Source organism: Lissotriton helveticus, chromosome 2_1 (genome assembly GCF_964261635.1).
Source record: "Lissotriton helveticus chromosome 2_1, aLisHel1.1, whole genome shotgun sequence".
Lineage (NCBI taxonomy): Eukaryota > Metazoa > Chordata > Amphibia > Caudata > Salamandridae > Lissotriton > Lissotriton helveticus.
This window is the reverse complement of record NC_136059.1, coordinates 568,906,859-568,933,492: the sequence shown is the minus strand read 5'-3', so window position 1 is coordinate 568,933,492 and position 26,634 is coordinate 568,906,859. Positions and strand designations below refer to the sequence as shown.

The 26,634-nt window shown below is 48.4% G+C and overlaps 1 protein-coding gene across 5 annotated transcripts in view; it reads left to right on the top strand.

Moving 5' to 3' along the window:
* Window positions 1-26,634, top strand: part of ANKRD31 (ankyrin repeat domain 31) — a 2,265,957-nt gene that overhangs the window by 1,589,676 nt on the left and 649,647 nt on the right. The gene's annotated exons all lie outside the window — the stretch shown is intronic.

Genomic DNA, 26,634 nt, shown 5'->3' with positions numbered 1-26,634 from the left:
TCACAGTAACAAGCAGCGCGAGCAGCGCTATCTAATCAAAGTCCAGAAATCACAGTAGCAAGCAGCGCAAGCAGCGCTAATTACATAAATAAGTGATAACTGTTCAGCAATTAAGGCACAGGCACAGGCGGTGTGAGCAGCGCTACGATACCAGGGTGGGATTCGCAGCAGCAAGGGGAGCGACCTCCTTCGGGGATCTCGGGACGGTCACAGCGCTACGAGCGATGGGACGGGCAGGATATTCACAGTGGGAGGGAGGATGATCTTGGAGGCGGGGAGCGGGGCAGAGAGCCGGGCTGGGGGTCGCCACAACAACAACAAGATGGCTGCAAGCCAAAATGCGAGCGCGACGAGTTAGGGCACAGGTCAGGTAATGGCGGTCGTCAAACGCCAGTGGGATCGGCGCTATAAGGTACGGCAGGCCCAGGCAGCAGAATGAATATTTAAATACAATTCAATGATTCCAATCGGGGCTCAGGCACAAGCAGTGCGAGCAGCGCCAAATGACCAAAGTCCAGAAATCAGAGGCACAGGCAGCGCGAGCAGCGCTATCTAAACAAAGTCCAGAAATCACAGTAACAAGCTGCGCGAGCAGCGCTATCTAATCAAAGTCCAGATATCACAGTAGCAAGCAGCGCGAGCAGCGCTATCTAAACAAAGTCCAGATATCACAGTCACAAGCAGCGCGAGCAGCGCTAATTACATAAATAAGTGATAACTGTTCAGCAATTAAGGCACAGGCACAGGCGGTGTGAGCAGCGCTACGATACCAGGGTGGGATTCGCAGCAGCAAGGGGAGCGACCTCCTTCGGGGATCTCGGGACGGTCACAGCGCTACGAGCGATGGGACGGGCAGGATATTCACAGTGGGAGGGAGGATGATCTTGGAGGGGGGGGTCGCCACAACAACAACAAGATGGCTGCAAGCCAAAATGCGAGCGCGACGAGTTAGGGCACAGGTCAGGTAATGGCGGTCGTCAAACGCCAGTGGGATCGGCGCTATAAGGTACGGCAGGCCCAGGCAGCAGAATGAATATTTAAATACAATTCAATGATTCCAATCGGGGCTCAGGCACAAGCAGTGCGAGCAGCGCCAAATGACCAAAGTCCAGAAATCAGAGGCACAGGCAGCGCGAGCAGCGCTATCTAAACAAAGTCCAGAAATCACAGTAACAAGCAGCGCGAGCAGCGCTATCTAATCAAAGTCCAGAAATCACAGTAGCAAGCAGCGCGAGCAGCGCTATCTAAACAAAGTCCAGAAATCACAGTCACAAGCAGCGCGAGCAGCGCTAATTACATAAATAAGTGATAACTGTTCAGCAATTAAGGCACAGGCACAGGCGGTGTGAGCAGCGCTACGATACCAGGGTGGGATTCGCAGCAGCAAGGGGAGCGACCTCCTTCGGGGATCTCGGGACGGTCATTTAAGACAATCTTTTATAATATCTTGTGTCAAAGTGGCTGAATTATTCCTCCAGATCCTAATCCAGAATAGAGCTGGTCTGGCTCTAATAAAATCACATACATAGGGGAGGTTTAGTTCTTTGTGACAAATAAATTCAGAGGATGAGATTGGGGCACCCAGTATTTTCCTGCAAAAGCGGCTTTCTTCTCGCTGAATACTGGAACTTTTCCCCAGTCCCCAAACCTCAGCCCCATATGTAGCAACTGGTATGCACTGTAATCTAAAAAAAATGTAAATAGCTCTAGTGGCGCCTATTTTCTTTGGGCGGGACAGACTCAGAATGGAATTGGTGGCTTTCGAGAACTTGCTCATGGCGTGGGCCAAATGCCCACTCCATGAGCCGTTCGCAGCGAAAACCAACCCTAGGTAAGGAAATGTGGTTACATATTCTAATTTATCTGTCCCTATGTGTATAGTATTAAGCTTTCGTTTTCCAGGCCCACATGGCATGATAAAAGATTCTTTTAAATTTACACGCAGATCTAGGCCCTCCATATATTGAACAAAAGTTTTGACAAGTAGGCGGAGGGCAATTGGGGTGCGGCCCATGAGGACCACAACGTCTGTCTGCGTATAATAAGACTGGTAAGGGTTGCCCCTGGATTATTGGTACATCTCTAGTCACTTGTTTTAGGGCTTTGGCTAGACCATTGATATAAATAATAAACAACAGGGGTGCTAAAACGCACCCCTGTCTACCCCCTGCCAATTTTAATTGCTCCAGATACTTCTCCACCCATCCCAATCCTAACTTGTGCCTTAAGGTCCGTATGAAGATAGGCTAAGAAGTTAACAAGAGTCTCATCCAGTCCATAGTTCAGGAGGATGGCCCAAAGTTTGGATCTATTGACTAAATCAAAGGCGGATGAAAGATCCATGAATGCAAGGTAGATAGGGGACGATCTGGCAACATTATACTTGTCAATTATCAGCTTTAGGTTCAAACATTGCTCCACCGTACCCACCTTGCTCCTGAATCGCATCTGACATGGGTCCAATAGATTAGTATCTTAAGTCCATTCTAACACCCTATTATAGAGGACTCGCCACAAAATTTTTAAGGTGTTGTCCAAAAGAGAAATCGGACGATAGTTGACTGGGTCCGACCTCTCGCCCTTTTTGTACGGTGGTACTGGTTGCCCAAGTATTGGGCATGGGAACTGTTGGCAAACTATTAAAAACATTAAGGAGAATTGGTGCCCATAGATCCGGACTATGCTTAATAACATCTATGCGGAGTCCATCGGGACCAGGAGCCTTGTTGCCAAGGCTCTCTCTGATGGCTACTTCCACCTCATGGAGGTCTATCTGTAAGCCGCAAGGCTGTCCAGAGGCGAGGCTAGTTGTTTCCACCAATGGTGCGGCATATATTTTGGAGAAATGGACCTCCCACACACTGCTCGTTATACAACAGCTAATTGGGGTTCATTGTTTGCCCATATCTCGCATTTTTCTGACAGCTGACCAGAAGGGGCCGCTGCCCTTCAAATTTGCACTTCCAACCAGCGACTCGCACTGTTCTGCCAGTAATGCAGCCTTCCTTTCGGCTATCTTAAGTTTATAATATTTCCTTGCTGCCTGTACCTCTACTATGCATGTTGGCTTAATTGCTAATGCCCTACGAAGTTCCCTGTTTGCTGATGAGCAAGCGGATTCAAACCCCATTGGCTCTTTCCCCTTCATTTGGCAGTGGAACTGACAAAGAAGTTTTTATGGCTAGACACAATTTACCAAAGTCAGCGATTATCCTATGGCCGTTCCAATCCGTGGATAAACAGGAGTTGATTAACTGGGGATATTCCTTTTTCACACTTTCTAGTATGGCCCCACTATCAACTCCCCTCCATTTTAATCGCAAACCGTCACCCGAGGGTGTAATGTCTCTTGCGCCATTTAAATTAGCATATGCCGGGCTGGGGCCTAGGTGCAGAGTGACTGTGAGGGGGTTATGATCTCCAAACGTACTTTCTATCACTGTGGATTTATTTACACGATCTATTAGGTTGGGGCACATAAAAATAAAATCAATGGTTGAAAAGCAGTCCCTGCCTCTGAACGTAGGGGCACAGAGCGTGCTGGGAGTATGCATAGCATTACTGAGAATATGCTCAATTAACATGTTATCTAATTCAATACCCCTTCGTTCGGCTTGGTCTAAATGATTTTTATCCTTATGCCAGCAATTCTTTATGATTTTCGCGTTGAAATCCCCCCCGATTAGAATCCCTATCTCGTCCTCTATTTCTGAATTTGATTCCAAATTTCGTAAAATCTTAGAGAGTGCTAAAAAAATCTTATCGGGTACAGAGTAAAAATCGTTATTATAAAAATTAATTAAATAAATCCGTGTCTTTCGCTTAAATTCAAGAACCTGTATGTTTGGGTTCCCTCCTGATAAGTCTCTGATTGTACCACCGGCCAATATTTTAATCCCAGTAAATAATCCACCCACTCCGCGTCCAAAGTCAGGCTTAGGTGCTGTCACACTAAAACAATGATAGCCCTCTATATGTAAATTCCCCACAGCCCATGTCTCCTGAAACATAATAATATCTTTGTCATCCAACAGCTGGACCCATTGTGGGTCGGACAATCTTGATTCTAACCCAGCAACGTTCCAGCTGAGGATTGACAGGTCAGAATAGCTAGGAGGGCTAACTGGCTTACTCCTAACACTTTTAACACTTTTAACTTTACTCCGCTTAGAGTTGGTTTGTGTTGGAGTTGCAACCTCATGTATGACTGTGGGTATGGCAGTGTGATCGTTCACTACTATTCCCAGAATTGTGTTGTCTTGTGTTAGAGATGAATATTCCCCTTTATCATTAATTGCCTCTTCACATTTAGTGTTACTTTCCCTATTCCCCAGTCAATCCTGATCTTCTAGGTTTGAAAAGGCATGTTCAAACCAATTATAAGTTGGGATGTTATATGTATACCTCAACTCATTCTGGGGCATAATTCGGTTTTGATTAGCCCTTAAATAGGGCCTCTCCCCTAGATTATACTGGGGCAAAGTTGGAAAGTGTGGATGTGACATAGGTTGTGCTGGAAATATGGCCTGAGGGCGGAGGACCATTCCTATAGTTAAGATTTTGGTCCTGGAAGCGCAATGGGGATTTATTCCTAGTACCAATGTTTGGGTCCTGGTGATACACTGAGGGGTTATTCCCAAAATTAAAGTTAGAATCTATTAAATGCCTGTAAAAGTAGCCCAGGGGGAGCAGAGTGGTATTGAATTCCCAGGGTGAGGGCAGTGGGGCATTGGTGAGGGTACTTTGGGCCCATTGCGGGGACCTAAAGTTTATAATTATACAGTCCCCTTCAAACTTTTTTCTCAACGGGCCCATACACCCCACTCTTTGGGTATGGATAATTTCCCTTGCTCCTTCCATTGGTACGTTACAGTTACCAGATAACCAGTGGAGAGTTCTATTTTTGATGGTTATATCACGTTCCTCCTGGTCCTTCCTCAATTTGGGCACATTAACTAGGACCAGCACATAAGCCCCACATTCGGGGGGGTAGGCTGATGTGAGCTGGTGTCTGCCTCGTGTTAGTTGCCGTGGTTTGATCCAACGTGGCCTTTTGGGGGTTTTGGGCATCATTATTAGTTTGTCTAGTTGGGGCCCTTTTACTTTTATCAGCAGTGGGGTCCGTACCTTCTGGGCTAACTACTTTGGTCATGTTAGAATTAGGAGCCCGTTTAGCTGGGGGACAAGCATTTACTAAATTTCTACTTGTGCTTGGTTTTGGTGTTAGCAGGGGGGCTTTGTTATGGGCATCTGTATTTGTACTAACCCCGTTGTTTTTGGGCTTAGTTCCGCTAATTATCCCCAAATTTGATTTATTTATTGCGCTATACCCTGTGCCCAATTTTATTACATGCTCGTCTAACGCTCTCAGCCTCTTATCCATATTTACGATTTGTTGGTTAATTGGCCCTAAAAGGGTGGTTAGCAAAGTCTCCATCCTCCCCCAAAATCCTTCATTCCCCATCACTGCGCTGGCCTCAATTGTTTGAATATCCATCTCATTGTGTTGGCCATCCCTCTTATCCCCTCTCAGCTCAGCAGATGCAGGAACCCTCCGTCGTTGCTTACGCCCACCCTTGCCTCTTTGTTTGTTTGCTGATTGCTCAGTGTCTATATTTTTCAATTTTCTCCTAGCTTTTTGCCCCCTGGTTCGCACCGGTATACTGACACTTTCGTCCCTGTCAGCGTTCGATATTTCAAAGTCCAGGCACGGTCCTATGCCCTCTAGATGAACCGGGTCATGAACTAAGGGTAGAGAAGAGTCTTGGCTTATGTTTGTATTAGACCTGAGCATAGTGGGGGTTGACGAAAGCCTACTACCTGTGGGAACATTTTCCAGGGGGGCCGTATCCACAGTTATATAGGTCTCATTAGAGTCTGCGCCTGGGAGCCCTGCATAAGATGCAGCAAGTAGGGAATCCAATGAATTATCCTGATTCAAGAGTTGGGGCAGGCTCGGTGGGAGCGAAAGGCGCCTTTCCGTATTCTGGATGGCTGTTGCAGCAACACCAATGGTCTTCTGGAGCATTTTATCTATCGCGGTCAAGCTTGGCAGTGGGGTGGTAGAGGATGTTATGGCTATTTCAGTTTATCTTTTGGCCTAGGCACTGCCGGTATTCTTTTCCCCATGGTGTATATTTAGTCAAGATACACTATACAACAGTTAGCTCTCTTCCAACAGTGTATTTTGTTGTACTATTTAGTCAAAACTTATCACTAACCACTAACCTGGTGTGCCTGTAACAGTACAAATGGTCCGTGGGGATATGGCCTGCGAAGGGGGGTGGCCCAGCCCAGCCTCGTTCTGCCCCGGACTGCCACAGACTGCCCCGCCCTTATCCCGGGCTTCTCCCGCACGTGACTCGTGGGGCGAGAGGCGTTCAGCTGTTATATTGCGCCTCCGGACGCTGCCGCTGACGGTCCAGGTGCGCCGCTCGCCTCCGGGGCACCTGGGAAGGGTAGGGTAGTCCCTCACAGCAAGTGAGAGAGTCTCGATTGTCCGGCCGCTGCCCTCACGGCGCTACAGGGGTGGAAGTGGCGGTGAGGACAGCCGTTCCCCTCACGGAGTGTGTGCAATCCTGAAGGTAAGCCTCCAATGAGCGCTCCGGCGCTCCACTGTTAAATCGCGCCTCCGGGTGCTGGCGCTGACGGTCCAGGTGCGCCGCTCGCCTCCGGGGCACCTGGGAAGGGTAGTCCCTCACAGCAAGTGAGAGAGTCTCGATGCTCCGGCCGTTGCCCTCACGGCGCTACAGGGGTGGAAGTGGCGGTGAGGACAGCCGTTGCCCTCAAAGCGTGTGTGCAATCCTGAAGGTAAGCCCCCAATGAGCGCTCCGGCGCTCTGCTGTTAAATCGTGCCTCCTGGTCCTGCCGCTGACGGTCCAGGTGCGCTGCTCGCCTCCGGGGCACCTGGGAAGGGTAGTCCCTCACAGCAAGTGAGAGAGTCTCGATGCTCCGGCCGTTGCCCTCACGGCGCTACAGGGGTGGAAGTGGCGTGAGGACAGCCGTTCCCCTCACGGCGTGTGTGCAATCCTGAAGGTAAGCCCCCAATGAGCGCTCCGGCGCACCGCTGTTAAATCGCGCTATGCTGTTTTGTTATGCTATGCTAAGCTCTGTTGTGTTTTGTTATGCTATGTTTTGTTATGCTGTGCTATGCTTTGTTATGTTTTGTTGTTTTTTGTTATGCTATACTTTGTTGTGTTTTGTTATGCTATGCTATGTTTTGTTATGCTATGCTGTGTTTTTGTGTTTTGTTATGCTATGCTATGCTATGTTTTGTTGTGTTTTGCTATGCTATGCTATGTTTTGTTATGCTGTGCTATGTTTTGTTTTGCTATTCTATGTTTTGTTATGCTATCTTGAGTTTTGTTATGCTATGCTATGTTTTGTTGTATTTTGTTATGCTATGCTATGTTTTGTTGTGTTTTGCTATGTTTCATTATGCTATGATTTGTTTTGTTATACTATGTTTTGTCATGCTGTTTTGTTGTGTTTTGTTATGCTATGCTATGTTTTGTTATGCTATGCTGTTTTGTTATTCTATCCTAAGCTTTGTTGTGTTTTGTTATGCTATGCTATGCTTTGTTATGCTGTTCTGTTTTGTTGTGTTTTGTTATGCTATGCTATGTTTTGTTATGCTATGCTATGCTGTTCTGTATTTTTGTGTTTTGTTATGCTATGCTATGTTTTGTTGTGTTTTGCTATGCTATGCTATGTTTTGTTATGCTGTGCTATGTTTTGTTTTACTATTCTATGTTTTGTTATGCTATGCTATGTTTTGTTATGCTATGCTATGTTTTGTAGTGCTATGCTATGCTTTCCTAAATTTTGTTATGCTATGCTGTTTTGTTATGCTATGCTATGTTTTGGTATGCTATGTTATGTTTTGTTTTGCTATGCTATGCTATGTTGTGATATGCTACTCTCTGTTTTGTTGCGATATGCTATTCTTTGTTATGCTATGCTGTGTTTTGTTATGCTATGTTTTGTTGTGTTTTGTTATGATATGTCATGCTATGCTTTGTTTTGTTATGCTATGCTATGTTTTGTTTTGTTATGCTATGTTTTGTTGTGTTTTGTTATGCTGTGCTTTGTCATGCTATGCTATGTTTTGTTACGTTAGGTTTTGTTATGCTATGTTTTGCTGTGTTTTGTTATGCTATTCTTTGTTTTGCTATGCTATGTTATGCTATGCTATGTTTTGTTGTGCTATGTTTTGTTGTATTTTGTTATGCTATGCTACGCTCTGTTTTCTTGCAATATGCTATGCTCTGCTCCGTTATGCTATGCTATGTTTTTTTACGCTATGCTCTGTTTTGTTGTGTTTTGCTATGCTATGCTTTGTTATTCTATGCTATGTTTTGTTGTATTTTGTTAAGCTATGTTTTGTTTTGTGATGCTATGTTATGCTATTTTTTGTTATGCTATGCTTTGTTTTGTTATGCTAGGCTATGTTATGCTATGTTGTGTTATGGTATGATGTTTTGTTGTGTTTTGTTATGTTATGTTGTGTTATGCTTTGCTTTGTTTTGTTTTGTTATGCTATGCTATGTTTTGTGATGCTATGCTACGGTGTGTTTTGTTATGCTATGCTATGCTTTGTTTTGTTATACTATGTTTTGCTATGTATTCTATGTTTTGTTGTGTTTTGTTATGCTATGTTTTGTTGTGTTTTGTTTTGGTATACTATGTTTTGTTATGCTGTGCTATGTTTTGTTTTGCTATGCTATGTTTTGCTATCCTGGTGTGTGGTTGTGTGTGTGTGTGTGTGTGGTTGTGTGTGTGGGTTTGTGTTTGTGGGGTTGTGTGTTTGGGGTTGCATGTGTGTGTGTGTGGTTGTGTGTGTGTGTGTGGGTATGTGTTTGTGGTTGTGTGTGTGTGGGGGGTTGTGTGTGTGGGGGGGTTGTGTGTGGGGGTTTTTTGTGCATGTGTATGGTTGTGTGTGTGTGTGTTTGTGTGTGTGGGGGGTGTGGGGGGATTGTGCTTGTGGGTTTTTTGTGCATGTGTATGGTTGTGTGTGTGTTTGTGTGTGTGGTGGGTGTGGGGGGGTTGTGCGTGTGGGGGGTTGTGTGTGTGGAGTTGTGGTTGTGTGTGTGTTGGGGTTGTGTGGTGTGTGGTTGTGTGTGGGGTTGTGGTTGTGTGTGGGTGGTTGTGTGGTGTGGGGTTGTGTGTGTGTAGGGGGTTGTGTGTGGGGGGGTTGTGTGTGTGGGGTTGTGTGTGTGGGGGGGTCAGTGGGGGGGTGTGGGTGTGTGTATGGGTGTGTGGGTGTGGGGGGTTGTGTGTGTAGTGTGTGTGGGGTGTGTGTGTGGAGGGGTGTGTGTGGTGTGTGTGAGTGTATGTGGGGGTTGTGTGTTTGGGGGTTTGTGTGTGTAAGGTGTTGTGTGTGTGGAGTTGTGTCTGTGAGGTTGTGTGTGTGGGGTTGTGTGTGTGGGGGAGGTTGTGTGTGGGGGGTTTATGTGTGTGTGATCGTGTGTGTGTGGAGTTGTGTGTGTGTGTGGGGTTGTGCGTGTGGGGTTGTGTGAGTGGGGTTGTGTGTGGGGGGTGTGTGTGTGGGGTGTGTGTGTGGGGGGGTTCTGTGTCGGGGGTTGTGCGTGTGTTGGGTTGTGTGTGTGGGTTTGTGTGTGTGGGGGTTTGTGTGTGTGGGGTTGTGTGTGTGGGGTTGTGGTTGTGCGTGTGGGGAGTTGTGTGGTTTGGAGTTGTGTGTGAGGGGGTTGTGGTTGTGTGTGGGAGGGTTGTGTGTGTGGGGTTTGTGTGTGTGGGGGGGGGGCTGTGTGCATGGGGTTGTGTGTGTGGGGGTTGTGTGTGTGTGGTTCAGTGTGTGGAGTTGTGTGTGTGTAGGGGGGTTGTGTGTGGGGTTGTGTGTGTGGGGATGTGTGTTTGTGTGTGTGGGTTGGGGTTGTGTGTGTCTGGGGGTGTGTGTGTGTGTGAGGGGTTGTGTGTGTGTGGGTTGTGCGTGTGGGGGTTGTGTGTTTGGGGTTGTGTGTGTGGGTGTGTGTGTGTGGGTGTGTGTGTGGGGGGTTGTGTATGTGGGGTGTGTGTGTCGGGTGTGTGTGGGTGTGTGTATGTGGGGTGGGTGTGTGTGGCGGGAGGGTGTGGGGGTTGTGTGTGTGAGGTTGTGTGTGTGGAGTTGTGTGTGTGGGGTTGTGTGTGTGTGTGGGGTTGTGTGTGTGTGGGGTTGTGTGTGTGTGGGGGGGTTGTGTGTGTGGGGTAGCATAGAAAGCACAGCAAATGTGGGCCTTGCAGAGTGTAAATTAGACCGTGAGCAGTAAAGTTTTGGTTACACTTGAAACCCCATCAGCGGCGACAATAAAGCATTATTAATATGAACCGAAAGTGTGGGAGAGAAGTGACGTGAGAAGCAGGGGCACAGAACAAAGATCTAGCGCGAGAAGAGGAGGAGGAACAGAAGAGCAGAGAAGTGACAGAATGAGATGAAGGGATAAAAAAGAAAATGCAATGACACGGCGAACGAAGGAGAGAGGGGAGCATGTAAACGAGTTTAAAGGGACGTTAGTAAGAGAGACAGAGAACAACAGAAGTGAGTGGAAGGCAGAATGTTGAGAGGAGGAGAGAAAATAGAGAAATATGAGGTGTTAGTGAGAGAAGAAGGGAGGGGACAGCAAGGCAGAAAGAAGGAAAGAGGAATAAAAATGGAGCACGAGGGGGCTGTTGAGAAATCGTAAAAGGGAATGAAAATACATAAAAATAAAAATGGGTCAGAGCATGAAAGAGGAGAGAGATAGGAGGGGAAGAAAGGGGAGGGAGAAGAAAGGCGGGAGGGAGACGGTGTGAAAAGGGGAGAGAGGACAGAAAAAGAAGAGACAGAGGAACAAAGTGCGCGAGAGGGTGAGCCGGACACCAGTAGAAGATAACAAGCTCTCTGCATTGCGTGGCGGGGCGGGGCAGCGGATTCCTTTGGAGTCTGATGCCGAGGCTCACAGGCTGCCAAATAATGTGCATGCGCCCGCCCACATGCACGGTAGGCAATCTGCCTTTGGGGGCATTTTTTAGAGCCCTTACTTAAGTCTCGATGAGAACGCATGCGTGTTATTTTCAGTGAAACCTAAAAATGGGTTTGATAAATTTGATCCCACCTATGGCATCAAACAAATTAGACAGTGCATGACGGGAAAAGCGGAATCTTGGTTACTGGTAAAAAATAACCATGATCAATGGTTTCCAAAACTTACCAATGATGTGCCTCAGGGTTTTGTTTAGCCAATTTGGTAAGGTTCTCTTTTTATTTTTGTCACAAAGAAAGAGTCAAGATTACGGTTTTTTAAAAGAAAAAACCTGAAAATCAGTTGCTGCCGAGGTGTTTTCAAATTTCCAATCCTCAAAATCTATCAACAAGCATTTCCCCTACAGCAAAGACGTGTTATACGTTTCACTGAATCAGAGGTGCTATATCGAGTCCATCCCAAAAGAGTGGTTATTGCTTAATTACAATCTGCTCTCACGTTTTAAGATAAGACAACCTCCATTTCCTGAGTGTGGCACAATCAAAGCATCTGATCAGCAACCAGGCAACGAAAAGAAATTTAATTCTGGATGCACGTGCTGAAGCATATCCCACACATATAGAAAACCAGATACGGAAAGCGAGCTTTACCCTTCATCACTCCCAAAGCTTGGAACGATCTACAGATTACAGAATGCTAAAGCAGACAATCATATCACCATTTCTAGAAGAGAAAGCTAGGTGGGCAGCCTTATAAAAGGTACACCTTGTGTGAACATGAAAGAGACAAGGAGGGTTCCCCTAGAAAGGTCTACAAGAGCGGGCAACAGAGAGCGACATTGGAGGGTTCAAGAAAGAGACTGGGGACTAACAATGCCTTCTCTCTTTTTCTTAAGGAATGGGAAATTTACCCCAATATGGAAGATCCACCATACCCTAGAGATGTTTTATAGCAATTTGTCATATTTGTGCCCTGATCTAAGCAAAAGATTAGAGTTCACTCTAGTTTATGCAGTTTTTGAAGTGGACAAAGTCCTCTATGCCATTGTGTTCCTCTCTTCGCTGCATGTTGTTTCATGTTGAGAGCATGGCCTTCTGATCATTGGAGTTGTTCCCGCATCTCTGCACTTTCTGGGACCCTCATTGGTCTCATAGAGATACCAGATGGTGCAAACACTACAGGAGGTGGGCCTACAGAAAACCACATGGCATGCAGAATGTCAAACTAAGAATTCTTCTTTGTGGAATCATGAACAGCATTAAATCCCAGTCAAAGGCAGAGTTTGACCATGTAAAGTACCTGATCCAAGATTATAGTATGTCCATTTTGAGATATTGGAACTGCCCGATCCAGGACTTGCAGAGTGTGTTCCTATGAGGTCATGACCTGTTTAGGTATAGAAAAGAAAATGTTTGAAAAGGCAAGCTTTATCACAAAGCATTAATTCCTTCACTTTTCATTGAGTTTTTTGCCCCTTTGACTATGAAATTGTGTTACTGGTTGTTGTTAACAGATTTGATTCTTTCTGTAAAATGTGTCTCTTTTTGTCCTGACTAGTCTGCAATATCTTTAATAATAAAGGGCCAGGAAGCCGGATTGTGTAGACGGAAGTGTGATCTTGTGGGAACATTCCTCCATATCATCTGGGAGTGTCGATATATCACCAAGTACTGGGGTGAGATTCATAACACTATACATGAGGTCTTGGGGGTCTCCTTGCTACCAGAGGCGAGGAGATTCCTTCTGAATATATGGGAACCTACTGATCTTAACTCTGCACAGACGCAGTGGGTTACATTAAGTTTTATGATAGCAATCCCCTGACTGACGTCACTCACCCTTTCACGCCGGATTACCCTTTTGAATGGGTGGATGGCCCCACACGTTATCTGGGGATCTGGCTGAGCAGGGACCCGGACGAGCTCTGGCGCTCTAATTTTGGTCGGGTGGTGGACTGGCTTGAGACTAAGAGTGGAGTCGGCTCCCACTTTCCCTAGCGGGCCGAATTGCCGTAGCCAAGATGGTGGTGCTCCCCAAATTCCTTTACCTCTTTTCCAACATACCTATTCCCCTCACTTCCTATTTCTTTTGCCGTCTTCGGTCACTGATTGTGTCACTGATCTGGGCTGGGCGACAACCCAGGATTGCCTATGAAGTTCTCACGTTGCCCATGTCGACCGGCGGGCTGGGCGCTCCAGATTTCAAACTTTACGCTCTTTGCGCGCAGGCTAGTTTCCTCCATTTCTGGTTGCATCCCAGCCCGTACCAGCCTCATGTGGCAGTGGAACTTGATGTTGCCTCCCCCTGGCCTCTTTCCACGGCAGCCTGCGGCTCGTCCTCGGGCGGAGATAAACACTGTTGAGACTCTACGCTTGGCATGGCTACAACTCTGCCGAGTATCAGGTCTTACTCTTCTATCCGCTAACGCCGTGCCTATCGTCGATCACCCGGCTTTCCCGCCCTTGCAGCCGTCCAGCATGTCTCGCCATGCTGCATCTTGTGGACTAAGGACTATTGCGGATCTTTATCCGCACGAGTCCTTTTACACCCATCCTAAGTCCCCCTCCTTGATGGATAGGCTTCTTTTCTACCAACTACGTGCCACCTGTCGGAAATTGCACCCAACTGAGTCCGCCGCCCACTTTCCCGGCACTGGACTTCGTGTACACTTCGGAGTCCCCATGGGCTTCAATTTGGAGACCTGGGAATACGTATAGGGGAGAGATCTGTGTGCCACCTAGGGTTTCTGTTTTTGATATACCCCCATCCCCGTAAGGTTTCTGACATGTATGTACTTTGGTCTCATGTCTCCCCGAAGAAGTGATATTGGCGATAACGTGGCACTGCTGTACTGTGTTTTTTCTTGATGCCCTGTTTCAATAAAAAGAATTATAAAAAATAAAAAAAATAAAGGGCCAGCACTCAGACATGCAGGCTTCAAGCCCACATTCAAGTTTAGAAGACGTGAAGAAAGGTGTATATGGAGAACAGGACCCTGAAGATTAGCTGGATGGACTCTTCCCAGTTGTGGTTGGGGCTTTTGGGAGACAGTGACTATATATTTTTCACTACAGGCATTGGTTCAGTGTCTGGCAACATCCCTCAGTTGTTTCAGCTCCTACACTACTATGTATGTTAATCACTCAGTATTCTGTACTCTGCTGTTTTGTTCCTTCAGCTCTATAGCTCCTGACCCTTTGTCCATCCTCACTGTGATGCTTCTGATACCTCCTGATTACCTTCTGAATCCTTCCTTTGCTTGCTGCACTCTTTTTGTGTTCATTGTCATGAGACAAGTGCTACCTCCCACCATCCTGGTAGCCTCTTCATCGGCCTGATTCTGGGTAGGAACTGGGGTTAATTACAGAATTTCTTTTCTGAGGGACCAGTAAATCTTATGAGGCCATTGTAGTTGCATATCCTAAGATTGTATGCTTTGTATTCCATAAGAGTCAGAGTGTATTTTGTGTTTATTTTAGTCAAGGTATCTGCACTGTGGTTCTGAGGCAATCTTCTTTTCTGTGGGCACCAATCAGGACCAGTATCTCTGGTGTAATGTTCCTTCCCCAATTTGTCACTAGTTTCCTGTCCTACATATTATTATTTTTTTAACTCTTTTTATTGAAACCATGCTCATCATAGAAAGGCTAAATCAAGATATTACGAATATCCCAGCACATACACGGCATTTGGAAAATGACAATATCGCAAAGCAGAATGTTAATCATAACCGTAGGGGGCGCTTTTACGGCCCATCACTTCTGGCTTTGCAGTCGCCTGCCTCCTTCCAACATTCAGAGTCGTCAGTCCCCCTGGATCCTGATCCTTGCCCGTTAATACATCATGTAGGCTTGCCAGACTCTTCCCGTATGTGTCTTCGCAGGGCATGCCCCAATTGTAGATATATGTATCTTACCGTTTCCTTCAATTCAAATTCCTGGCTTAGGGTTTCAAATGTTTTGAAGGCATGATCTCGCCAGCCATCTCCCAAGTGGTCTATTCCTATCACTTGCCAATTTAAGAAGTTCCCCAGTCCACCCTCTTTGCGGAGTAGGTCACTGTTCCATAATGATGTCATGTTTGAGAGCCTTCCGTTCCAGCCCAGGAATCTTGTGGCCTCCCTCCATACTCTGACTACCGTCTGAGTGTGCTGTGGTAGCCCTCTTTCGGCAGTGGATCGCTTTGTGACTTCCACGTCCCATCACTTTTCTATTAACTGTATACACTGGTTCTCTGAGGTCCATGAAGACCCAGTCATTTATCACAAGCAGCTGGGTCGCCCAGTAGTATTTCGTTATATGTGAAATCACCATTTAATCCTCATAAACCCCTCTCTGAAGCTTAGAGAGTGTTATTCGCGGTGTCTCTCCACCACTACAGCAATGTACAGACTTCAAATTCAATTTTCTGGAAGAACACCTGTGGTACTCTAAAGGGAGTATTTTGGAATACACAGATCAACCGTGGGAGTGTCATCATTTTGTATAACGCCACTCCACCCATCAGGGAGAGCGGTAGCATGACCCAATGCTTGACATCCCCTCTCTAACTGTGGGAAGAGGTGTTTGCTCAAAAATTCCTTGGGGTCTCTAGTTATTTGGTGTTTTGTGTCTGGGTTAGGCCCATGTAACTTAGCTGCACATTTTCTTACATTGTCCTCGTTCTGCACAATAACAATACTATTGTGACCTTTTGTACATATTCGTGTGTGTGACAATGTTGGATTAGTTTCTCTGAAACTACTTCTGTTTATACATCTGGCTTTGCATAACATTATCACGATGCCTCAAACACCAAGTACATGCCTTTACACAATGTACAAATGTCTTTCTGACTTCAATGGGCGACAGGGCTATCCACATATCCATAATATTGCTAAGCTATACGTACATCACAAGGATGCCTTTTATTATAAATAATAAGCATCTCATAGGATTAGCAGAGGAGGCACTTCAGCTGACACCGAGGGTCCCTGCATGCTGAGACTTCACCACGCAGCGGTCTGACATCTCCATGAGGGGTGTCCAGTTTGTGACTAGGAATGGGTCCTACATTCTCTCCCACCAGGTAAAGTGGTTGGATCATCCCTTGAGGCGATTCTTGGCTCTACACCTACACATACTCTAGACATACACACCATAGGGATTGCATAGTAAGAGCACAACTGATTAATACCTGATTACTACCTTGTTTTATATGCCTGCATAATTACACTGTTTCAATACCATGGTGGAACTATAGCTGTTATTTATTATTTTGGTGCTTGTAATCACTTTCATCTGCTTCTGTTTTCAGATAATCGCAGCACATGTATTTTATTCAATTATAACGTTAGTTCAATAAATATGTTGAAAACGTCCCATTGTGTATTCTCTGTATATTTCCCTGAGAGCAAAGAGCACAAGTGACTGAGCGGAAGGGTTCTAGATCTCCTACCATGATCCCAGAGGGGTCAGGGATGTCATGTTCAGTGGTTGCCAGAAACCATTCGCTCCTTGTTTAGGTTTAGGCGGGCTTATGGTGGCAGTGTGAGCTAACTGGTCTCTAGGCCAACATATCCTGAAAGGGTGCTTGGAATCAGTCTAGTCACCTCACCCAAAGTTTATGTTGTCCAACAAACGTGCAGATCCCATGGATTAGTGCGAACTACATGACAATGGATCCCCAGGTATTGAAAACTCCCCTTTACAAGAGGCACCATACAGGACTGGGGATCCACACGGTATCCCCTGCTAGAGGGAAGACCAGCAACTTTGACCAGTTATTGCAATATCCGTAGTAGCTGCCAAAAAGGTCAAAGACATGCAAGACCCTATAAATGGAGAGGGTTGGATTGGACAGATATAGTATGATGTAATCGGCATATAGCGAGATACACTCCTCCCAGTCCCCATCACACCTCACCCTCTGCAGTAGTGGGTCCTGCCAGATTCAGACAGCAAGTGGTTCAATGTCCATGGAAAATATCATGGGGGAGAGAGGAAAGCCCTGTCTTGAGCAGGGGAAAGACTTGGGAGTCCGCTCCATTGACTTGCTCTTTCGCCAATGGTTTCTGGTAAAGGAGTCAGAACCAGCCCCAAAATTTCAGGCCAAGCCAAGTCACATCAGTCCAGTGAACAATACTATTGAACGCCATTTTGGCATCTAGTGACATTCCCACCACCGGGTCCATGCCCAGACGTCCAGTTTCATGCATCACGTCAAACAAGTGCTGTAGTAATCTGAACGCCAATATTCTAGCCAGAACCTTGACTTCTACATTTAGCAAGGATATAGGCCTGTCTGAGCTACATTCTGTCTGTCATTTGCCCTTTTTTTGGATAACTACTTACGTGGCAGTCTGCTGGTCTTGTAGTACACATGCCTCATCCTCTACCCCCTGAAATATGGCAGCCATATGTTGTGCTATCTTATCTGCCATCCCCTTATATAAATCAACTGGGAGGCTGTTTGGCCCCACTGTCTTCCCTGACTGCAGGGCCCTCATCACTACTCTGAACTCCTCCTAGATTAGGTCAGCCTCCAGCGTCTCTTTCTCTTCTCTAGTAAACGTATGTAATGTACGATCTCTATCTTTTAAATGCCCCATCAACGCCTCCCTCAGATCAGGCACCTGCCCAGACAAGAGGAAACGGGCAGAGGTAAAACCCATCCTCAAAAAACCATCGGCCGACCCAACGGACCTGAAAAACTACCGACCCATCTCTCTCCTTCCGTTTGCAGCCAAAGTTACAGAGAGACTCGTAAACGCACAGCTGATCACCTTCATAGAATCAATCAATCAGAATACTTGTAGAACGCACTACTTACCCGTGAGGGTCTCAAGGCGCTGAGGGGGAAGGAGGGGTGCGGCTACTGCTCGAAGAGCCAGGTCTTGAGGAGTCTTCTGAAGTCGAGTAGGTCTTGGGTCTGGCGTATGTGGGTAGGGAGGGTGTTCCAGGTCTTGGCGGCAAGGAAGGAGAAGGATCTGCCACCGGAGGTCGTTCGTTGGATGCGGGGGACATCAGCGAGAGCGAGGCTGGCAGAGGGGAGCTGGTGGGTGGGAGTGTAGAAACTGAGTCTGCTGTTCAGGTAGGCTGGTCCGGTGTTGTGGAGTGATTTGTGTGCATGGGTGAGGAGCTTGAAGGTGATCCTCTTGTCGACGGGGAGCCAGTGTAGGTCTCTCAGGTGGGGGGTGAAGTGGCTGCAGCGGGGAACGTTGACTATCAGTGGGGCAGAGGCGTTTTGGATGCGTTGAAGTCGTCTTAGGTGTTTGGCTGGGATTCCTGCGTAGAGTGCGTTGCCGTAGTCCAGTCTTCTGCTGACGAGGGCCTGTGTCACCGTTTTCCTAGTTTTGATCGGGATCCATTTGTAGATCCCGCAGAGCATGCGAATGGTGTGGTAGCAGGAGGAGGAGATGGCGTTGACCTGTTTCGACATGGAGAGGGAGGAGTCGAGGATGAATCCTAGGTTGCGTGCGTGGTCATTGGGTGTTGGTGCTGGTCCCAGTGTGGTCGGCCACCAGGAGTTGTCCCAGGCTGAGGGGGTGGGTCCGAGGATGAGTACCTCCGTCTTGTCTGAGTTCAGCTTTAGGCGGCTACTCTTCATCCAGTCGGCGACAGCCTTCATTCCCTCGCGGAGGTTGGGGTGTGTGCATCCTTTGTGAGGGAGAGGATGAGCTGTGTGTCGTCGGCATAGGAGATGATGTTGAGGTTGTGATTGCGGGCCACTCATGCGAGAGGGGCCATGTAGATGTTGAACAGCGGCTGAGGGATAGCCTTGGGGGACGTCGCAGATGAAGTCGGTGGCTTTGGATCGGAAGGGTGGGAGGCGGATGCTCTGGGTTCTGCCGGAGAGGAAGGACGTGGTCCAGTCAAGGGCCTCTCTTGGATTCCGGCTTTTATGAGTCGTGTCTTTAGAGTGCAGTGACAGACCGTGTCGAAGGCGGCCGACAGGTCCAGGAGGGTGAGGGCTGATGTTTCGCCATTGTCTAGTAGGCGCCTGATGTCGTCTGTGGCTGCGATGAGGGCTGTCTCGGTGCTGTGGTTTCGTCTGAATCCGGACTGGGACGGGTCCAGGATGTTGTTGTTTTCCAGGTGGCGGGTCAGTTGTCCGTTGCCGATTTTCTCGATGACCTTTGCCGGGAACGGGAGCAGGGAGATGGGTCGGAAGTTCTTGATGTCCTTGGGGTCCGCTTTGGGCTTCTTGAGGAGGGCATTGATTTCGGCATGCTTCCAGCTTACCGGGAATGTCGCTGTTTCGAAAAAGATGTTGATGACCTTCCATAGTTGGGGTGCGATGGCTGCATCTGCTTTGTTGAAAACGTGGTGTGGGCACGGGTCTGATGGAGATCCTGAGTGGATGGAGTTCATGACCTTGCGTGTCTCGTCGTCGTTGACGTTGGACCAGGAGGTCAGGTGGGTGGCTCTGGTGGTGGGCGCAAGGGAGGTGGGGTCTGGCGTGGTCCGGCGGTCGTGGTATTGAAGCTGTCGTGGATGTCAGCGATCTTGCAGTGGAAGAAGATGGCTAGTGAGTCGCACAGTTCTTGTGAGGGCGGGATGTTGTTGGCGTTGGCGCTGGGGTTGGAGAGTTTCTTTACGATGCTGAAGAGCTCTTTGCTGTCGTGTACGTTGTTATCCAAGTGGTTTTTGAAAGAGGATCTCTTGGCTAATCTGATGAGGTGGTGGTGTCTGCGGGTGGCGTCCTTGTGGGCTGCGTGGTTGTCCGGTGTGCGTTTGTGGAGCCATATTTTCTCCAGTTTCCGGCATGCGCGTTTGGAGGTCTGGAGCTCTTTGGTGAACCAGGTGGCTCTCTTGCTGGCGTGGTAGTTGGAGAGTTTCTTGAGTGGAGCGAGGGTGTTGGCGCTGTCGTCGATCCACTTTCTGAGGTTGCGGGCTGCGGCGTCTGGGCTGGTGGGGTCGGTGGGTGGGTTCTGGGTGAGGGTGGTGGTCAGCTGGTCTTTGATGACTTTGCTCCAGCAGCGGCGAGGTAGCTGTTGGGTGCGGTGGTGCGTGGTTGGTTTCTTGATGGAGAAATCGATGCAGTGGTGGTCGGTCCAGTGGAGTTCGGTGGTTTGGTCGACGGCGACGTTGGTGCCTGTAGAGAAGATGGGGTCCGGCATATGGCCGGCGGTGTCGGCGTGTGCGGTGACAAGTTGTCTGAGGCCGAGGTTGTCGATCAGGGTGGTGGAGTTGGCGTCGTTGTTGTTCTTGAGGTGGAAGTTCAGGTCTCCGAGGAGGATGTAGTCCATGGAGGCGAGTGCATGGGTGCTGGCAAGGTCGGCGATGGAGTCGCTGAACTGAGCCCAGGGTCCGGGGGTTCTGTAGATGAGCGTTCCTCTGAGGGTGGTGTTGGGGTCGGCGTGGATCCGGAAGTGCAGGTGTTCGGCGTTGTTGAGGGTGTCCTCTGCGTGGATGGTGACCTTGAGGGTGGACTTGTGGACGATGGCTATTCCTCCTCCGGTTCCGTTGGCGCGATCCCTGCGGGTGATCTTGTATCCCTCCGGGATGGCTATGGCGATGTCGGGCGCGGAGGAGTCGTTCCACCAGGTCTCGGTCAGGAAGGCCACGTCTGGGGCGGAGGTGTTGAGGCATGTTTGCGTGCGGAGCGGGTGTTTAGGAGTATACAGCGGAGGTGGTTGGGTCCTGTCCTTGGAGGTTTGGTGGTTCTGCCGCAGGTGAAGCTGCAGGTGCAGCAGGAGAAGGGTCCGTTTTGGCGTGGCCTGGAAGCAGGTGTGGTTTCAGCCGGCTTTGAGTGCGTGGAGGCTGCTGGCGTCGTAGTGGAGTCTGGTGTTGTGGTGTTTGCGGGGTCCAGGGGTTCTGGCGCTGGGCGCGGTCCAGACGCGGACGGGCGCAGACGGGCTTGCCTCTGGCACGCCTCCGGCATGCCAGCGGCGCAGCGGCCTCCATAAGTAGGGAGGTGGGAGGGGGGATCAGCTGGGAGGAGGGTGGGGAACAGCCAATGGGCGCGGGGGCAGGGCCGCAGGGGACGCGGCAGCGGGAAGGCGAGGGGAAGGGGCGGGGACACAGGGGGTGGCGGTGGGAGGGGGACGGTGCGAGTGGGGACACGGTTAGGCCGAGGGGTCAAGAGAAACAAGAACAGGCCCAGTGGAGATGATACAATGCGCTACAGGAGTCACACAGCAGAACAGTGACAAAGGGAAAAAAAGGCAGAAGTGATACCAACCAGAGCGGCAAAGACCGGCCCAGGGGGGGTCTCGAACCCTGGAGCACTGCTCCTCTGGGCAGCAGCGGGGAGGGGCGCAGACAGGTGGTGCTGCTCAGTGTGTGGGGCGACCGGCTCAACCAAGGTCGAGGGTCACTCCATCCTGGACGCCTCTCAGTCTGGATTCCGCAGCAACAACAGCACCGAGACAGCCCTCCTCGCTGCCACTGACGACATCCGCATGCTACTTGACCAGGGACACACCTCAGCCCTTATCCTGCTAGACCTCTCCGCAGCCTTCGACACCGTTTCACATTGTACTCTGGGAGTGAGACTGCATGACACGGGACTACAAGGAACCGCCCTCGACTGGATCCAATCCTTCCTCTCCGGCAGAACCCAGAAAATCCGACTCCCTCCCTTCCTTTCCAAACCCACGGAAATCAACTGCGGAGTACCCCAGGGATCATCACTCAGCCCCACGCTCTTCAACATCTACATGGCCCCCTCGCTGCCTTCATCAGACAACATGGGCTCAGCATCGTATCCTACGCCAACGACACCTAGCTCATCCTCTCACTCATGAAGAATCCCGAAGACACCAGACTCTGTTTCCAGGAAGTATGAAGAACGTGGCAGCCTGGGTGAAGGACAGCTGCCTGAAGCTCAACTCAGAGAAGACCGAGGTCCTCATCCTCAGCACCTGCACCTCCGCCTGGGACAACACCTGGTGGCCCTCCGCTCTCGTGAGCCCACCCACCCCTACAGACCATGCTCGAAACCTCAGCATCATCCTTGACTCCTCCCTCTCCATGAACCGCCAGATCAACGCCCTCGCCTCCACCAGCTTCAATTGCCTTCGCATCCTCCGTAAGACCTTCAAGTGGATCGCCACCGACTGCAGAAGGACCGTCACCCACGCACTCATTACCAGCAGACTGGACTACGGAAATGCCCTCTATGCCGGAATCAACAAAACTTATGCACAGACTCCAGACCATTCAGAACACCGCAGCCACACTCGTCCTCGGGACCCCGTGCCAAGAGCACATGACTCATCAACGACGAGGCCTCCACTGGCTCCCCGTCGAGAAGAGGGTCACCTTCAAACTCCTCACCCAAGCCTACAAGTCCCTCCACAACATCGGACCCTAATACCTCAACGAGAGAGTATCCTTCCACGTACCCAGGATGAACCTCCGCTCCGCCGACCTTGCCCAGGCAGAGGTCCCCCGCATCCACAGTAACAGAACCGGCGGGAGAGCTTTTTCCCACATCGCAGGCAAAACCTGGAACGAGCTCCCGTTGAACATCAGATGGTCCCCATACCTGCACACGTTCAGGAAGGACCTTAAGACCTGGCTCTTGGAGTGATCCGGTGCTGCCCCCCCTACAGTGCCTTGAGACCCTCACGGGTTAGTAGCGCGCTATATAAACCCCTCATTGATTGATTGAAATGCAATGGGGCTATCTTCGGGGGCAGCACAAACTCCCTTACTGGTCTGTCCAGTGTCGCTCGGACCGGGGAGTGGACTGAAATGCCACTCGCATGTTTTGCTGCTCAAAATTTACCTGCGTTCCTTTAGTGGCTGCAAATATAATATAAATGGGAGAAACTCTTGTGAGTTGGAGAGAAGTTTGTGTATTGCCTTAGCTGTGAGTGGTATCCACCGTCCCCAATGCCTCCAGGATTGGCTGCAGGGGGCTTGTTCGTCTAGTATGGTTGCCCAAATCTCCCTATCTAGATCTGGTTCCACCACTGCATTCATGTCGCCTCCCAGGACCCAAATCCTGTTAGGCATATCCAGCAGCATGGCGCTTACTTCCAGTATTGTGACTGCATGGAGACGTGGCAAAATATATAGTGAGCAAATGTTGAGGGGTTCTTCCCACATGGATATTGCGGCATAGTGACCACATGGGTCCTACCACGTGTGATGCACTATGAGAGGTATCGACTGCTTAAGCAAGATTCCCACCCCCCAGGAGTCAGTAGCATATCCTGCATGTGCCACTAATTTGTAGCCAAATAAATCTAGGGCCCTGTATTGATTCCCCCAAAGATGTGTTTCCTGGAGTAGGATGAGGCCTGGGCCGTGTCTGCACAAATGCTGAAGCACTAGCATTCTCTTAATCTTGTTGCCCATACAGTTTACGTTGCAGGTCCAGATATTTAGCTCACCCTTACTATGACCATCCATGAGTATAAAATCTTCATAAGGACCTTCACCCAACCGTCCACCCCCCTCCACTTTCCACTCTGCTTTTGCTACTCCACCCTGTTCCCCTTGAGGCTACCCCAATCAATTTGATCATTCAGTAGACATAACAGTAAACAAAATACACAAGCATAGAACTTACCACAGCCCTATTTGTTGGGGTGTCCGTTGCCCAAGATACAGCATAAAACACAAAGATTCTAATTGCAAACCCGGTAATTCCCCCCTCCCTATAGCCCTGCATCGTGAGCTTGCTTCTCACCACCCCAACTCGAAGAGTGCCCGTCACGGGAAACATCCTTTACAACGCAACTTTTACCACGCAGTGCCTTTACGACGCAACTTTTACAACGCAAACCATTACAACGCATTGCACTGGGGGGCGCTCTAGGATAGGGAATAAGTTTCATTTACTATCCAACACCTTCCCTAGTGTCCACGGGGACTGAAGTTGGAATAGTAAATTAAACTATTCACTATCCAGCACCCCAAAGCGCTATGCGTTGTAAAGGTTTGCGTTGTAAAAACCGCATTGTAAAGGCATGCGTGGTAAAAGCATGCGTTGTAATGTCATACATCCGCCTGTCACCCCTTGATTAGCAACTAGAAACGTGAGTGGGCAGCTCTCGCCACCATAGTAGCTGTACGGATCCATTCTCTCATTATGTGACACTTACATACTAAATACATCACAAATGTTCAGTGCCAACATCGCATATGAATGGTGTCTTCTGTCCAAACGGATTTGATCCTTCCCGTCCCCCCTTCCCGCCGCAACCAATTCTTCTAAAGTATTGTGAAGGAGTATTGGTCAATCCCGCATCAATATCCCAAAACAATAACAAATGTAGCACACAACCAGTAACCACTGGTAAAAGGTAAGTACCACCTACGCAATCCTAAACACCTTAGGCAAATATCACGCAGGGAACCATGAATTCACTAGCATAACTATACTAGGAACAACAACCTCCTAGGCATAAAAATACATCTAGAGGTATCAGAGCACAGGGTGCGCAAAACATAGTACACACAGTACATTTCCTAACACCCAAAAAGCAATAGCACATGAATCATAACAGCACATAAATCACATTAGGGTCCAGGTTACGCCACTGCGCCAAAACCTAAAAGTAGCAGCTGCCCACTTCTTGCTGGGCAGCTGAGGACAGGGACAGGGCCTAAACGCTGTCATGTCCCTAGGAAGAAAACCTAAACGTAGCAGCTGCCCACTACTTGCTGGGCAGCTGTAAGTCAAACTGCGACATGGGCCCTCACTGGCCCTTGGAACCAAAACTGCGACAAACATGGGGAGCCCTCTAGGCTCTGGGGCAAAAACACGCTTATCGTTGGAGCCCTCTGGCTCTGGGACTCACTGGGGCCCTCAGGGGCAAGGAACACAGGCCCCTCTGGCCCTCGGGACCCCCCACTGGGGCCCTTTAGATAACTGAGGCCACCGTTGGAGCCAGGGGGCTCTGAGGAATAAAATGAGGTTGAGCCCCTCACGGGGACTTTAAACACATTTGTAAAGTGTATTTGGTGGCCAAATACACTTTAGCTAGTAATGAGGCAGTATATTTAGGGTTCATGGGCCTCACTGCAGCCTTTGACCATGTCAATAGAGAGAAGCTGTGGGCTCTGATGACTAGACTAGGGGTTGACCAGGGCCTGGTAAACATTCTGAGAGCTCTCCACTGGAATACTTCCGCTAAAGTGCGTTTTAATCTTGAAGGGGCACGACGGAATCTTTCCCTTGCACTAGCGGGGTAAGACAGGGATGTATCCTGGCCCCGTTCCTGTTTTCCTTGTACATTAATAATTTAGATCAGGTATTAGGTACATTGAAAGTAGACTCCCCAAGAGTAGGTTCCCGCCCGGTCCCAGTGCTTTTGTATGCTGATGACGCGGTTCTTTTAGCTCGCACCCCTAAGGGCCTTCAGCGCCTGATAGATGGGTTTGTCAGTTTTATGGACACATTAGATCTATCGGCTAACTTAACTAAATCCTATGTTATGCTGGCTGGATCCAAACCTTGCAAGAAGTTTTCCTACAAAATAGGCACACATAAAATGGAGCAGGTACAGACCTTCTCATACTTGGGTATGCTATTTGATGGATTTTTAAATTGTAAACTTTTAATTGAAGAGCGGTGTTCCAAACTAGTGGCCTCTACCAGGGCCATAATGAACTATGGATGCAGGTTGGGTCGGTGGTCCCCGGAACATGTCATGAATCTGTACAGCTCAATCTGTTGCTCCAAAGTGGTATATGGATCTGAAGTCTGGGGTTTTGTAAGTACTAATCAGATTCAGTTAGAGGAGAATAAATACTTGAGAAAGGTACTCAAAACTCCACAAAGTACACCCGCCTATATTACTCATGAGGAATTAGGCAGGGTGTATATTGAGGACCTGATTAAGGCTAGACCTCTCATGGTCTGGTTAAAAATTTGGTCTAACACAGAGGCAGATTTGAGTAGACAAATTATTAGAGATTGTATAGATAGGGACAAAGGCATGAGTATTCCGTGGCTAAAATACGTGAAGACCACCCTTGAGGGAATTGGGTTTAAGGATATTTTTACTAACCCACGATAATTGTCCCCCAAGATAAATTGAGAATTAAAAGAATTTTTTTGGGACACGGTAGCCTCACGCAGGGCTGCCATGGAAGGTAGGAAGCCTACAGTCTGCGCCTATAGAATGGTAAAGACAGGGGAAGGAATGGAACCTTACCTAGCTCTCGCGTATAATGCACAGGAAAGATTTTTAATTACCCGTTTTAGGCTCAACCTTTTACATCATTTACCGGCTGATCCACCAGGTTTTACTGTTACGGTTGAGCAGAAGGGTGCCTGCGGCTGAGACAATAGGTCTCCGCAGGACACCCTTCATTTTGTATTATTATGTCCATTTTTTGCTTTATCCAGGCGTGGCTTTTTAGTAAGAATTTTAAAACGGGCTAAGTTTAGACACGCAAGGTCGCCCTTTTATTCTTGCAAAGGGCTAGTGATCCCTTGACACTTTTATGTATTATGAATTTCATTAAGGTTGCTTTAAGACGCAGGAATTCAAGAGGCTGTGCTCAATTAATTTCCGGCCAATTTTCTCCAATGTAATTTGTTATGTATTGTATTGTATTGTATTTTATTGTATTTTAAATGTATAACTTGCACTGTTATGGTATTTTTTAAATACCGAATAAAGGATTTTGATGATGATGATGTAGACTTCTGGAGCAATAAGTTACATTTCTTTTCCTTTGCAAGTGTCTTATGGTGGTAATACAGAGGGGTTATCTTTTGACGTCATTGT